The 12,345-nt window shown below is 42.0% G+C and overlaps 1 protein-coding gene across 4 annotated transcripts in view; it reads right to left on the minus strand.

Moving 5' to 3' along the window:
- Positions 1 to 12,345, minus strand: part of trim9 (tripartite motif containing 9) — a 92,662-nt gene that overhangs the window by 39,074 nt on the left and 41,243 nt on the right. The window lies entirely within an intron of this gene.

The following is a 12,345-nucleotide window of genomic DNA, read 5'->3' on the forward strand; positions in this document are numbered from 1 at the left end:
AGTGAGGGTGAGGTCTGGAGGGATGGTGAAAACTCAGCAGGGCTGGGAGCTGGGATCTGGTGTGGGTGTGGAGCTGGGAGTGGGAGCGGAGCCAGGAACTGGAGTGGGTGTGATGGTGGGGGGAATGGGAGTGGAGTCATGAGCAGGGGTGGTGTTCCCCTCAGAGTTCTGTGGGGCGGGGATGGTGACAGTGGGATCTGTGGGAGGGTGCGTCAGCAGAATGCAGGTGAGTGGCGTTGGTGGGGGCGGAAGTGGTGGCAGACACGGCAGCAGGGATGGCGGAAGTCACTGAGCGTGTGACATCAGTGATGATGTGAGGGGTGGAAGTGGCTGTGGGAATGGCCATGATGGGGGCGGAAGTGACATCATCAATCAGCGTGGGGGTGGCAGCTGCACCAGCCGCATGGCTAATGGCATCCGAGCAGTTCCAGAGGCCGGGGGAATCTTCTGGAATGTTTGAGGAGCGCTGGTTATGGAGGTGGGTAGATAAAAGTTTGTTGTACTTACAGTTTTTGATGTTTGAGATGGAGTTGAAATAATGTTTGTTGAGAGTATGAATTCTCCTGAGGATGTAGTACAGAGTGGGTCCTTTGCGATTCTGAGAGAGTGTGGCTCTCAGCTGAGGCAGGGCTGACTGTAGAGAGGTTAGGTGCCGGTGCATTGCTCCAAGCGTGGACCGGAGGATCTTGAAGGAGAACCGTTGCTGGTGTTTTTGAATCTGTAGTCTGTACTGTTTGTCCTGTTCGGGTCCGAACTCTGCTGGTTTAAAGGTGGTCCGGAATCCGTGTGGGATGAGTCGGTTACGGAGGCAGGCACTGAGGAAGCAAGATTTTACTGCTCCTCGTATGCTGCCTGAACTGCTGTGCTCTTCCAGCACAACTAATCCAGAATCTGGTTTCCAGCATCTGCAGTCATTGTTTTTACTTTTTACAAAGTAAACAGGCATTCAATTCAGAAGGTCAGATTTTGATTGTTTTTCTTTTGATTCGAATTAACACCCATAGCTTGAAAAAATATAATTAGGTACTATTTAGGAGTTTTGCTGAAGTCATGGCTAGAGCTGGATAAATAAAACAGTTTCTCCTGATAAAACAAATTGGCTTAGAGCTGTTAAGAAATAGATTATCTCAGTGTAAGCTGTTTAATATGGAAGTTCCAGGCCAGAAGTGTTTGGTTATAACACTGAAGGAGTTATTTGAAGCTGAGAAACTTTAAATTCAAGAGAAAGTGAGGGCTGCAGATGCTGGAGAATCGACGTTTTGGGCATAAGCCCTTCAAACTTTAAATTCGGTTGTATGAAGTTTCTTTAAAGAAGCCATCAGGTTCCCTGTAAGGGGAATTGAAGTAATTGTTAAGTTAGCTCTAGAGGGGTAAAAGGAAAGGTAATTCTCTCTGGTGTGACTGCTGTGAAGTATTATTTTTGGGGTTAATGGGATTACATTTTCCTGGGTGTTTTAAAGTCTTTGAACTTGTGTTATATATAAATAGTTTGGTCTATTTATATTTTATCTTTTTTAGGCATAACAAAATTTTGTTTTTATTGTTAAAACCAAATCTGTAGCATTCCATGCTTGTGTTTCAGTGAAAGGCCACTTCATTAAATCCATTAAAAAGACATATCTATCAAGGCAGATGTGAGTCAAGAATTGACTATTCAGTGAAGACATGAGCTGACACTGTAACAACTTTAGCAGGTTTGAGCATTTTGGGAACTGCAAGCACAGATACAGTTCAAAAATTCCATGAGATGACAATGAGTATTTTTTGATGATCAAGACTATTTAAACCAAAACCCTAATCTGAGAAAGCCCGATGTATCAATTAACAAAAGTAGTCAAAGATATCAAATATATTTTGTCTTCTCTTAAACAAATCTTAATATTATGAATTTTAGTTAATATGATAAAATAAATCAGCATTCCTCGGAAATATAAACAAACTATTTCAGTTTACGTATTTAGATTGCCAGCACTTCAGTCAGAAGTTTTGATTTGCAATCAAATGGATTGATGTTTTTCTCCATTTTTAATAATTTTAATTGGATTGTTAAGATTTTTCTTTGAGCACTGAATAGGAATCTGAATAGGAAACTGATGCCATTAGGCATGAGTTTTTGCTTCCAGATGAGGTGAGAAAAATGACAAATATGAGCGTTTATATGGTGAGAGTCCAAAAATCAGATTCTGCATCAAAATAAAATTTAACAATTAACTTCAAGAGGAGGAAGAAGGTTTGTGAGGATGAGCCATGAAGTCTCAGTTAGGGGGCTTCAGAGTTATAAGTTAGCTAGAAAAGATCTAAAGGGAGGGCTAAGAAGAGCCAGCAGGGGACATGAGAAGTTGTTGGTAGATAGGATCAAGCCTCAAACCTTAAGGCCTTCTATAGGTATATCAGAAATAAAAGAATGATTAGAGTAAAATTAGGGCCAAAGGTAGCAGTGGAAAGTTGTGTGTGGAATCTGAGGATACAGGGGAAGTGCTTAATGAATACTTTTCGTCAGTATTTACATTGGAAAAGGGCAATGTTAGTGTGAATACGGAGATACAGGCTATTAGATTAGATGGAATTGAGGTTGACAAAGAGGAGGTTTTAGCAATTTTGGAAGATCTTAAAATAGATAAGACCCCTGAGCTGGATGGGATTTATCCTCGGACTCTCTGGGAAGCCAGGGAGGAGATTGCAGAGCCTTTGGCTTTGATCTTTATGTCATCATTGTCGGTAAGGATAGTGCCAGAAGACTAGTGGATAGCAAACGTTGTTCCCTTGTTTAAGGAGGGGAGTCAAGAAAACTCTGGTAATTATAGGCCAGTGAGCCTTACTTCGATTGTTGGTAAGGTGTTGGAAAAGGTTATAGGAAAGAGATAGGATTTCTAATCATCTGGAAAGGAATAATTTGATTAGAGATAGTCAACACAGTTTTGCGAAGGGTAGGTTGTGCCTAACTAACGTTATTGAGTTCTTCGAAAAGATGACAAAACAGGTGGATGAACGTAAAGTAGTTGATGTGGTGTATATGGACTTCATTAAGGCGTTTGATAAGGTTCCACACAGTAAGCTATTGCACAAAATACGGAGTTTCGGGATTGGGATTGAAGGTGATTTAGCGAATTGGATCATAAATTGGCTAGCTGAAAGAAGACAGAGGGTGGTGATTGATGGGAAATGTTCATCCTGGAGCTCAGTTACCAGTGGTGTGCCACAAGGATCTGTTTTGGGGCCACTGCTGTTTGTCATTTTTATAAATGATCTGGATGTGGGTGTAGACGGATGGGTTAGTAAATTTGTGGATGACACTAAGGCAGAGTTGTAGATAGTGCCGAAGGATGTTGTGGGTTACAGAGGGACATAGATAAGATGCAGAGCTGGGCAAATGGAAGTTAATGCAGAAAAGTGTGAGGTAGTTAACTTTGGAAGAAGTAACAGGAATGCAAAATACTGGGCTAATGGTAAAATTCTTGGCAGTGTAGATGAACAAAGAGATTTTGGTATCCAGGTGCATAAACCCCTGAAAGTTGCCACCCAGGTTGATAGGGTTGTTAAGAAGGCATATGGTGTGTTGGCGTTTACTGGTAGGGGGATTGAGTTTCGGAGCCACGAGGTCATGATTCAACTGTACAAGACGCTGTAAGGCCGCACAGTATTGCATACAGTTCTGGTCATCGCATTATAGGAAGGATCTGGAAGCTTTGGAAAGAATTCAGATGAGATTTACTAGGATGTTGCCTGGTATGGAAGGAAGGTCTTACGAGGAAAGGCTGAGGGAACTGAGGTTGTTTTCATTGAAGAGAAGGCGGCTGAGAGGTGACTTAATCAAGATAGAAACATAATCAGAGGGTTAGATAGGGTGGACAGTGAGAGCCTTTTTCCTCAGATGGTGAAGGCTAACACGAGGGGATGTAGCTTTAAATTGAGGGGTGATAGATTTTGGAGAGATATCGGGGTAGTTTCTTTACTCAGAGAGTAGTTGGGGCATGGAACGACCTAACAGCAACAGCAGTAGACTCGTCAATGTTAAGGACATTTAAATGAGCATTGGACATACAAATGGATAATAATGGAATGGTGTAGGTTAGATGAGCATCAAATTAACTACACAGGTCGGCGCAACATCGAGAGCCAAAGGGCCTTGACCGCACTGTAACGTTCTATGTCCTAACTACTATCTCCTCAGAAGGCAAGCTGATCTTTGACTATTCTGATGGAATTTCACATTGGGCCGGCACTGAAACCTCCATTGGAATCCTGCTCCCCACAATTTGAACAGTCTGGCAGAAACTCCACCCGTAGCATGGAGGGGTTGTATGCTGCTGCACATCCTCCACTTTCTCAATCAAGTCAATAGTCTGTTACATTCCATCTGTCATCTAGAGGTGGCAGGGAACTTCAGCAAGACGCTCTCTGCATGCAAGTCCTCCCTACTTCATCAGGGTTTTGGCAAGGACAGTAATGAACACAACACAGTCACATGCAATAAATATTTAAGGTCATTAATGGAATCGAAGGCTGCCTGTGGGTTTTTTTTTGTGGCCTTGAGAAGTCAGTGTTCCACATGTACATTGGTAAATTGCAGCTCTTTTTCACTTTAAAAGGGTTTCTCCTTAATTTTTGTTTTAACTGGTCAGCCCCACACTTAGCTGTTTAGCTACCAATGCAGAGATGAGGTAGGCAGATCAGAGGCCCTGCTCATGAGTCAGCTCCTGGCCCTTGCCACAATGGTCATGAACCGGTCCAGGCAGCAGATGGTTGAGGGTTACTCTGTCTGGCAGCCTGCCCCTCTTTGTTGTCGTTATGTACAAATCTGGGCAACAAAATCACAGAAGTCTCACATTTGAACCTTTGTGTTCTTCAAAAGAGCATTATTACTCAGTGCCAATCACCTCCTTTATCCACATACCTTTGCACATTCTTTTTATCCAAATAATCATCCAATGACCTCTTGAATGTCTCAGTTGTACATACACTTACGCACAGTGCATTCTGTCCCCCAATTACTCGTGAGTGAATCTGGTGGGTGTTTTCATATCACCCTTGCCTCTTGCAAATTACTTCAAATCTATGCCCTCTTATTCTTATTTCATTCACAGATAGGAACCGTTTCTCTATAGATGCTCTATTCAATCTGCTCAAGGTGGTGAAAACCTCTCTCATATCTCTGTTTAGCTTTTTTAACTCTATCCTTATAACTGAAGTTTCTCATCCTTGGAAATGTTCTTGTAGCGTGTTCGGAGAGGTCTGGCGTGGTAGAGAAGGGGATGGGCAGGGGTGCTTAAAGTAGCTGTTTCACACAAGGGTCAGAATGACTTTTTTTTGAGACAATGTAAATTTGGTCAGGATGACTACTGTGAAAGGCCAGGTGTAATGTCATGCTGAAAAGTACTCCAGTAGCTTTGATTTCCTTGAAGCACCTGTTGTATTGGTGGCAAAGAGCTATCCTCTCAAGCCACACAGCAGAACAGAATCATATAAAGCACATGCCAGTGGGGACAAAGAGAGGTACTTGAAACTAATCTCTGTGGACATAACCTGCACTTTTGGGGGCAGGATATCAAGAGTGAAGCATCCCAATATTACGGCTGTGTGCTTTCACTTACTGTTCTCAGATTCCTGAAAATGGAATGCTCAAACTGAATTGGCCAAGTCCAGAACATTGTTCAATGGAAAGAGACAGAAAGGGTGGAACAGTAAGCAAGCAGAAATTGATGCAGATGCAAAATAGGGTCAGATATTACAAGTGCATGACAATCAATTTTCCTCTTTCCACCCCCACTGGTAAATATTTCTGATTAACTTCCATAGCTAAATTTTCTTGAAATGGATCCTTTAGCCTGTTGCAAGAAGCGATGCCAATCTGTATCAAGCATGGCTGAACAGGAGGCTCTCCCACTCTTCCCATCTGCCATAGATATACTGGAAGGAACTATAATTTAATAGTCAACCTGTTTATCCACGAAATGAGCACTTTCTATAGCCATCAAATCCTGGAGGGGGACTTGGAGCTTCTAACTCAGAGGAGAACGCTACCACTGTGCCACAAGACTTCCTTATCCTACATACTAGCAGAGAGTAAAATCTTAACTAAATCTTTCTTAATTCGAAAGATTGATTTATCTCACAAGTGAGAAGTTTGCGTTTTGAATTAAGCAATCTGGGAATGTGTTACAGTTTTTTCCTCTGAAAATTCCAGCAGTTAATTGGAGCAAAGATACGTTAACCAACATTTCCCTCTACAGATGCAACTTCAATTGTTACGAGTGGTTCTACCATAACACAAAGATCAAATTGTCGATGCATGAAAGAAAATGTGGTAGTCTTCTGGAATGATTTCATGAATTGGAACAGGATAACTTTTATGCATCATTCCCTGCTAATCTGGAGACAACATCAGGCTTACACCAGAAATAGTTGCCCTCCACTACACTTAGCAATGCCATCATTTTTCATATCTAAGTCTAATGGGGATATGTAAGTAAGTCTTAAAAATCTGCACTTAAAATGGAGAGGAAAAATGTACATCTTTACTTTATTGTAGTAACAACTTTCTGTTAGTTAATGAAACCAGATGATGATAATGAATCATAATGTTCAAAAATTCAGATACTCACTTGCATAAGAAATCAACTTTCAACAAATGGGAAATTTTGTTTACCTTGTGCGCACTTTTTTTCTTGATTCAAATGTCCAATTTAGCAATAAATTATGAGTTTATGTTGCGCACCAAAATGCATTTGTCTAAACCTGTAATTATTTCATTGCACTGCATCAGTAATTCTTATTTGCTTTTACTTTTTAGAAAGCAAAGATTGTAGCAAAGAGAGTTTTGTAATTGTCTCCAATTTTTATGACAATTCTGGGACAGTTCCTAAATTGGAGAAAGGTCATCCCTGATGAAAACTGGCCTGTGACCAGTGGAGTGCCACAAGGATCGGTGCTGGGTCCTCTACTTTTTGTCATTTACATAAATGATTTGGATGCAAGCATAAGAGGTACAGTTAGTAAGTTTGCAGATGACACCAAAATTGGAGGTGTAGTGGACAGCGAAGAGGGTTACCTCAGATTACAACAGGATCTGGACCAGATTGGCCAATAGGCTGAGAAGTGGCAGATGGAGTTTAATTCAGATAAATGTGAGGTGCTGCATTTTGGGAAAGCAAATCTTAGAAGGACTTATACACTTAATGGTAAGGTCCTAGGGAGTGTTGCTGAACAAAGAGACCTTGGAGTGCAGGTTCATAGCTCCTTGAAAGTGGAGTCGCAGATAGGATAGTGAAGAAGGCTTTTGGTATGCTTTCCTTTATTGGTCAGAGTATTGAGTACAGGAGTTGGAAGGTCATGTTGCGGCTGTACAGGACATTGGTTAGGCTACTGTTGGAATATTGTGTGCAATTCTGGTCTCCTTCCTCTCGGAAAGATGTTGTGAAACTTGAAAGGGTTCAGAAAAGATTTACAAGGATGTTGCCAGGGTTGGAGGATCTGAGCTACAGGGAGAGGCTGAACAGGCTAGGCCTGTTTTCTCTGGAGTGTCTGAGGCAGATGTGACCTTACAGAGGTTTACAAAATTATGAGGAGCATGGATAGGATAAATAGACAAAGTCTTTTCCCTGGGGTCGGGGAGTCCAGAACTAGAGGGTATAGGTTTAGGGTGAGAGGGGAAAGATATAAAAGAGACCTAAGGGGCAACTTTTTCACGCAGAGGATGGTACGTGTATGGAATGAGCTGCCAGAGGATGTGGTGGAGGCTGATCCAAATGCCTCTTAAATGTTGCAATTGTATGTGTATATGAATAGGAAGGGTTTGGAGGGTTATGGGCCGGGTGCTGGCAGGTGGGACTAGATTGGGTTGGGATATCTGGTCGGCATGGACGGGTTGGACCGAAGGGTCTGTTTCCATGCTGTACATCTCTATGACTCTATATTAACATTCCCCGCGAGCTTCCAACAGGAAAAAAAAATTGCTGTCACAAATTAGGTCAGGTTCTACCAGGCACAACTAATGTGACAGGTCTGCAGATTTCTATTTATATGTGGGTCTCTGAACACCACTTCCAGTAAAGATATCACGAACAGAAATTAGCCTGTGTGAGAAGAAAGCAATCAATCAACCTGTAGAAATAAAGTGGGGAAAATCAATTATGTTGACTTTTTAACAAATCATTTGGAAAATCTGTTCAGAGATGTAACGTTTCATTGTGTGGAACATATAAAGGCAAGGACTATCACACATCAGTGGTGTTTAAGTGAACTGTGTTCCAACCTGTAAAGTCACATTTCAGAAACAACATTACTGGATTAGCGACTTCTTACACGATTGGATATGAAGTTGAAATTATGGGTTCAATTTCTTCCTGATTACAAACTAGATTTGTGTGTCCTGTGGTTTGGACTTGCTGTATCACTATCCATAGAACATAGAACAATACAGCGCAGAACAGGCCCTTCAGCCCTCGATGTTGCGCTGACCTGTGAACTAATCAACCCCTACACTATCCCTTCATCATCCATGTGCTTATCCAAGGATTGTTTAAAATCACCCTAATATGGCTGAGTTAACTACATTGGCAGGTAGGGCATTTCACGCCCTTGCCACTCTGAGTAAAGAACTTGCCTCTGACATCTGTCTTAAATCTATCACCCCTCAATTTGTAGTTATGTCCCCTCATACAAGTTGACATCATCATCCTAGGAAAACGTCTTTCACTGTCTACCCCAGCTAATCCTCTGATCATCTTGTATGTCTCTATCAAATCCCACCTTAGCCTTCTTCTTTCCAATGAGAACAGACCCAAGTCTCTCAGCCTTTCCTCATAAGACTTTCCCTCCAAACCAGGCAACATCCTGGTAAATCTCCTCTGCACCTTTTCCAATGCATCCACATCCTTCCTGTAATGGGGCGACCAGAACTGTAAACAATATTCCAAGTGTGGCCGCACCAGCGCTTTGTATACTTGCAGCATGACATTGCGGCTCTGGAAACCAATCCCTCTACCAATGAAACCTAACACACCATATGCCTTCTTAACAGCACTGTCATCCTGGGTGGCAACTTTCAGGGATCTATTTACATGGTGGTACGGTGGCTCAGTGGTTAACACAGCTACCTCATAGCACGAAGGACCCTGGTTCGATTCCAGCCTAGGCTGATTGTCTGTGTGGAGTTTGCTCTGGTTTCCTCCCACAATCCAAAAAGGGTAGGTGCATTAGTCAGGGGTAATTATAGGATAGAGGAATGGGTCTGGGTGGGTTACTCTTCACAGGGCTGAAGGGCCTGTTTCCATACAGTAGGGAATCTAATCTTTATGGGTGGCACAGTGGTTAGCACGGCGGCCTCACAGCACCAGAGACCTGGGTTCAATTCCCGCCTCAGGCAACTGTCTGTGTGGAGTTTGCACATTCTCCCAGTGTCTGCGTGGGTTTCCTCCGGGTGTTCCAGTTTCCTCCCACAGTCCAAAAATGTGCAGGTTAGGTGAATTAGACAAGCTAAATTGCTCGTAGTGTTAGGTGTAGGGGAATGGGTCTGGGTGGGTTGCACTTCAGTGGGTCGGTGTGGACCTTTTGGGCCAAAGGGCCTATTTTCACGCCGTAAGTAATCTAATCCCTCTGCACATCTACACCACCAAGAATCTTTCCATTGACCCAATACTCTGCCTTCCTGTTATTCTTCCCAAAGTGAATCACCTCACATTTAGCTGCATTGAACTCCATTTTCCACCTCTCAGCCCAATTCTGCAGTTTATCCAAGTCCCCCTGCAACCTGTAACATTCTTCCACACTGTCCATTACTCCACCAATTTTAGATTAGATTAGATTAGATTCCCCACAGTGTGGAAACAGGCCCTTCGGCCCAACAAGTCCACACCAACCCTCTAAAGAGCGACCCACCCAGACCCATTCCCCTACATTTACCCCTGCCTAATGTACCTAACACTATGGGCAATATAGCATGGCCAATTCACCTAACCTGCACATCTTTGTGATTGTGGGAGGAAACCGGAGCACCCAGAGGAAACCCACGCAGACACGGGGAGACTGTGCAAACTCCACACAGACAGTTGCCCGAGGCAGGAATTGAACCTGGTGTTGTGAGGCAACAGTGCTAACCACTGGTGTCATTTGCAAATTTACTAATCCATCCACCTATGCCTGCGTCTAATTCATTTATAAAAATGACAAACAGCAGTAGTCCCAAAACAGATCCTTGTGGCACTCCACTAGTAACCGTACTCCAGGCTGAATATTTTCCATCAACCGCCACTCACTGCCTTCTTTCAGAAAGCCAGTTTCTAATCCAAACTGTTAAATCACCCTCAATCCCATGCCTCTGCATTTTCTCCAACAGCCTACCATGTTGAACCTTATCAAAGGTTTTACTGAAGTCGATGTACACCACGTCAACTGACCTACCCTCATCGACATGCTTCGTCACCTTCTCAAAAAACTCAATGAGGTTTGTGGGACATGACCTACACTTGACAAAACCATGTTGACTATCTGAAATCAAATTGCCGCTTGCTAGATGATAATAAATCCTATCTCTTATAATCCTTTCCAAAACCTTTCTGACAACAGAAGAAAGACTCACTGGTCTATAATTACCTGAGTTATCTCTACTGCCCTTCTTGAACAAGGGCACAACATTTGCAATCTTCCAGTCCTCTGGTACTAAACCTGTAGACAATGACGACTCAAATATCAAAGCCAAAGGCTCTGCTATCTCCTTCCTAGCTTCCCAGAGAATCCCCTGACAAATCCCATCCAGTCCAGGGGACTTGTCTACTTTCACTCCTTCTAGAATTGATAACACTCTTTGTAACTAACCTCGATCCTTTCTAGTCTAATATCTCATTCTTCTCCTCTACAATATTCTCCTTTTCCTGAGTGAAAACCGATGAGAAATGTTCGTTTAGCACCTCTCCAATCTCCACAGGGTCCATATTCAACTTCCCACTTCTGTCTTTGATTGGCCCTATTCCTACCTGTCATCCTTTTATTCCTCACATACCAAGAAGTCATTAATAAATAATGTGAATGATTCAGGCCCTAACACAGATCCTTGAGGGACACCACTGATCATATTCTGCCAATTTGAGTACATACGCATTATCTCCACTTACTACTTCCTGCCACTCAACAAATTTCCCAGTCATACTTGTAATTTAACAGTAATTCTGTGGGCATCTAGCTTAGTTAAAAGTCTCTTATCAAATGCTTTCTGGAAGTCCACATAAACAAGATCTGCAGACCCCTGTCTGCTACTTCAAACACCTCTTCAAGTGATTCAAAGAGGTTTGTCAGATATGATCTACCTATCACGAATCCATGTTGGTTCTCCATGATTAACTGAACATTTTCAAGATGTTCAAGTACTCCATCTAGGATTATAGACTCCAACAGTTACTCCACCACAAATGTGTTGGTCTGGGGTGGACAATGTTAAAAATCACACAACCCCAGGTTATAAACCAACGGGTTAATTTGGAGGTATGAGCTTTCATAGCTCCTTCATCAGGTGGTTGTAGATCATAAGACAGAATTTATCGCAAAAGATTAGTGTCAAGCAACTCAAATGATATGTTGAACAAACCTGGATTGTTAAGTCTTTAATCTTTTAGAATGGGTGGCATTAATATGTAAATGGGTTGTATTAATATATTCGTTAATATGTAAATCCCAAAACTTCTTTTAAGTCACTTCTTGAGATAACTTAAGGTTTTATAACAAGAAGTGACATCTCAGCTCAGGCAATGCATTAAAGGTGTGAGGTCAGAGTCTGTCTGTATCTTTTTTTTTAAAAAGGCTGTAACATTTGCAATTCTCCAGTCCTCTGAAGCCACTTGAGTGAATACTGTGAAATTATTGCCTATGTCTCTACAATTTCCACTCACTTCTCTCAGGTGCATATCATCCAGTCCTGGATGTCCATGACCTGTGCAGAACTTTCTACTTCAGTGCAAAATATTAATCTAGTGCTTCAACTTACACCCCCACCTCAAATTGTAAATCCCTTTACTAGTCCATAACTGGCCCTAGTGCGACCACATTTTTGCCATTTATATACTTAACTAAAACATGGACATACAAAATTTATTCAATTGTATGGAAATTGCCCACTACAATATCTAAGGATAATGGCCTGATGCCTAGTGGCACTAAGTGAGATTATCAATGCTCACTGTTATTATGGACTTCAATCAAATAGCAATCGTGGAAATGACTCAATATAGTAATGTATAGAAGGATGTACAGTTGTGGTATTTTGCTACTAAACATGGAAGAAAAAGATATCCACTCATTACTATATTGTGCAAGCATTAATTGGACAACACTAAGTTTGGAACACTGCAGAAAACT

This window comes from Chiloscyllium plagiosum, unplaced genomic scaffold, assembly GCF_037043375.1.
Source record: "Chiloscyllium plagiosum isolate Xiang-an unplaced genomic scaffold, Cpla_swu_hap1 HiC_scaffold_8, whole genome shotgun sequence".
In the NCBI taxonomy this organism is placed as follows: domain Eukaryota; kingdom Metazoa; phylum Chordata; class Chondrichthyes; order Orectolobiformes; family Hemiscylliidae; genus Chiloscyllium; species Chiloscyllium plagiosum.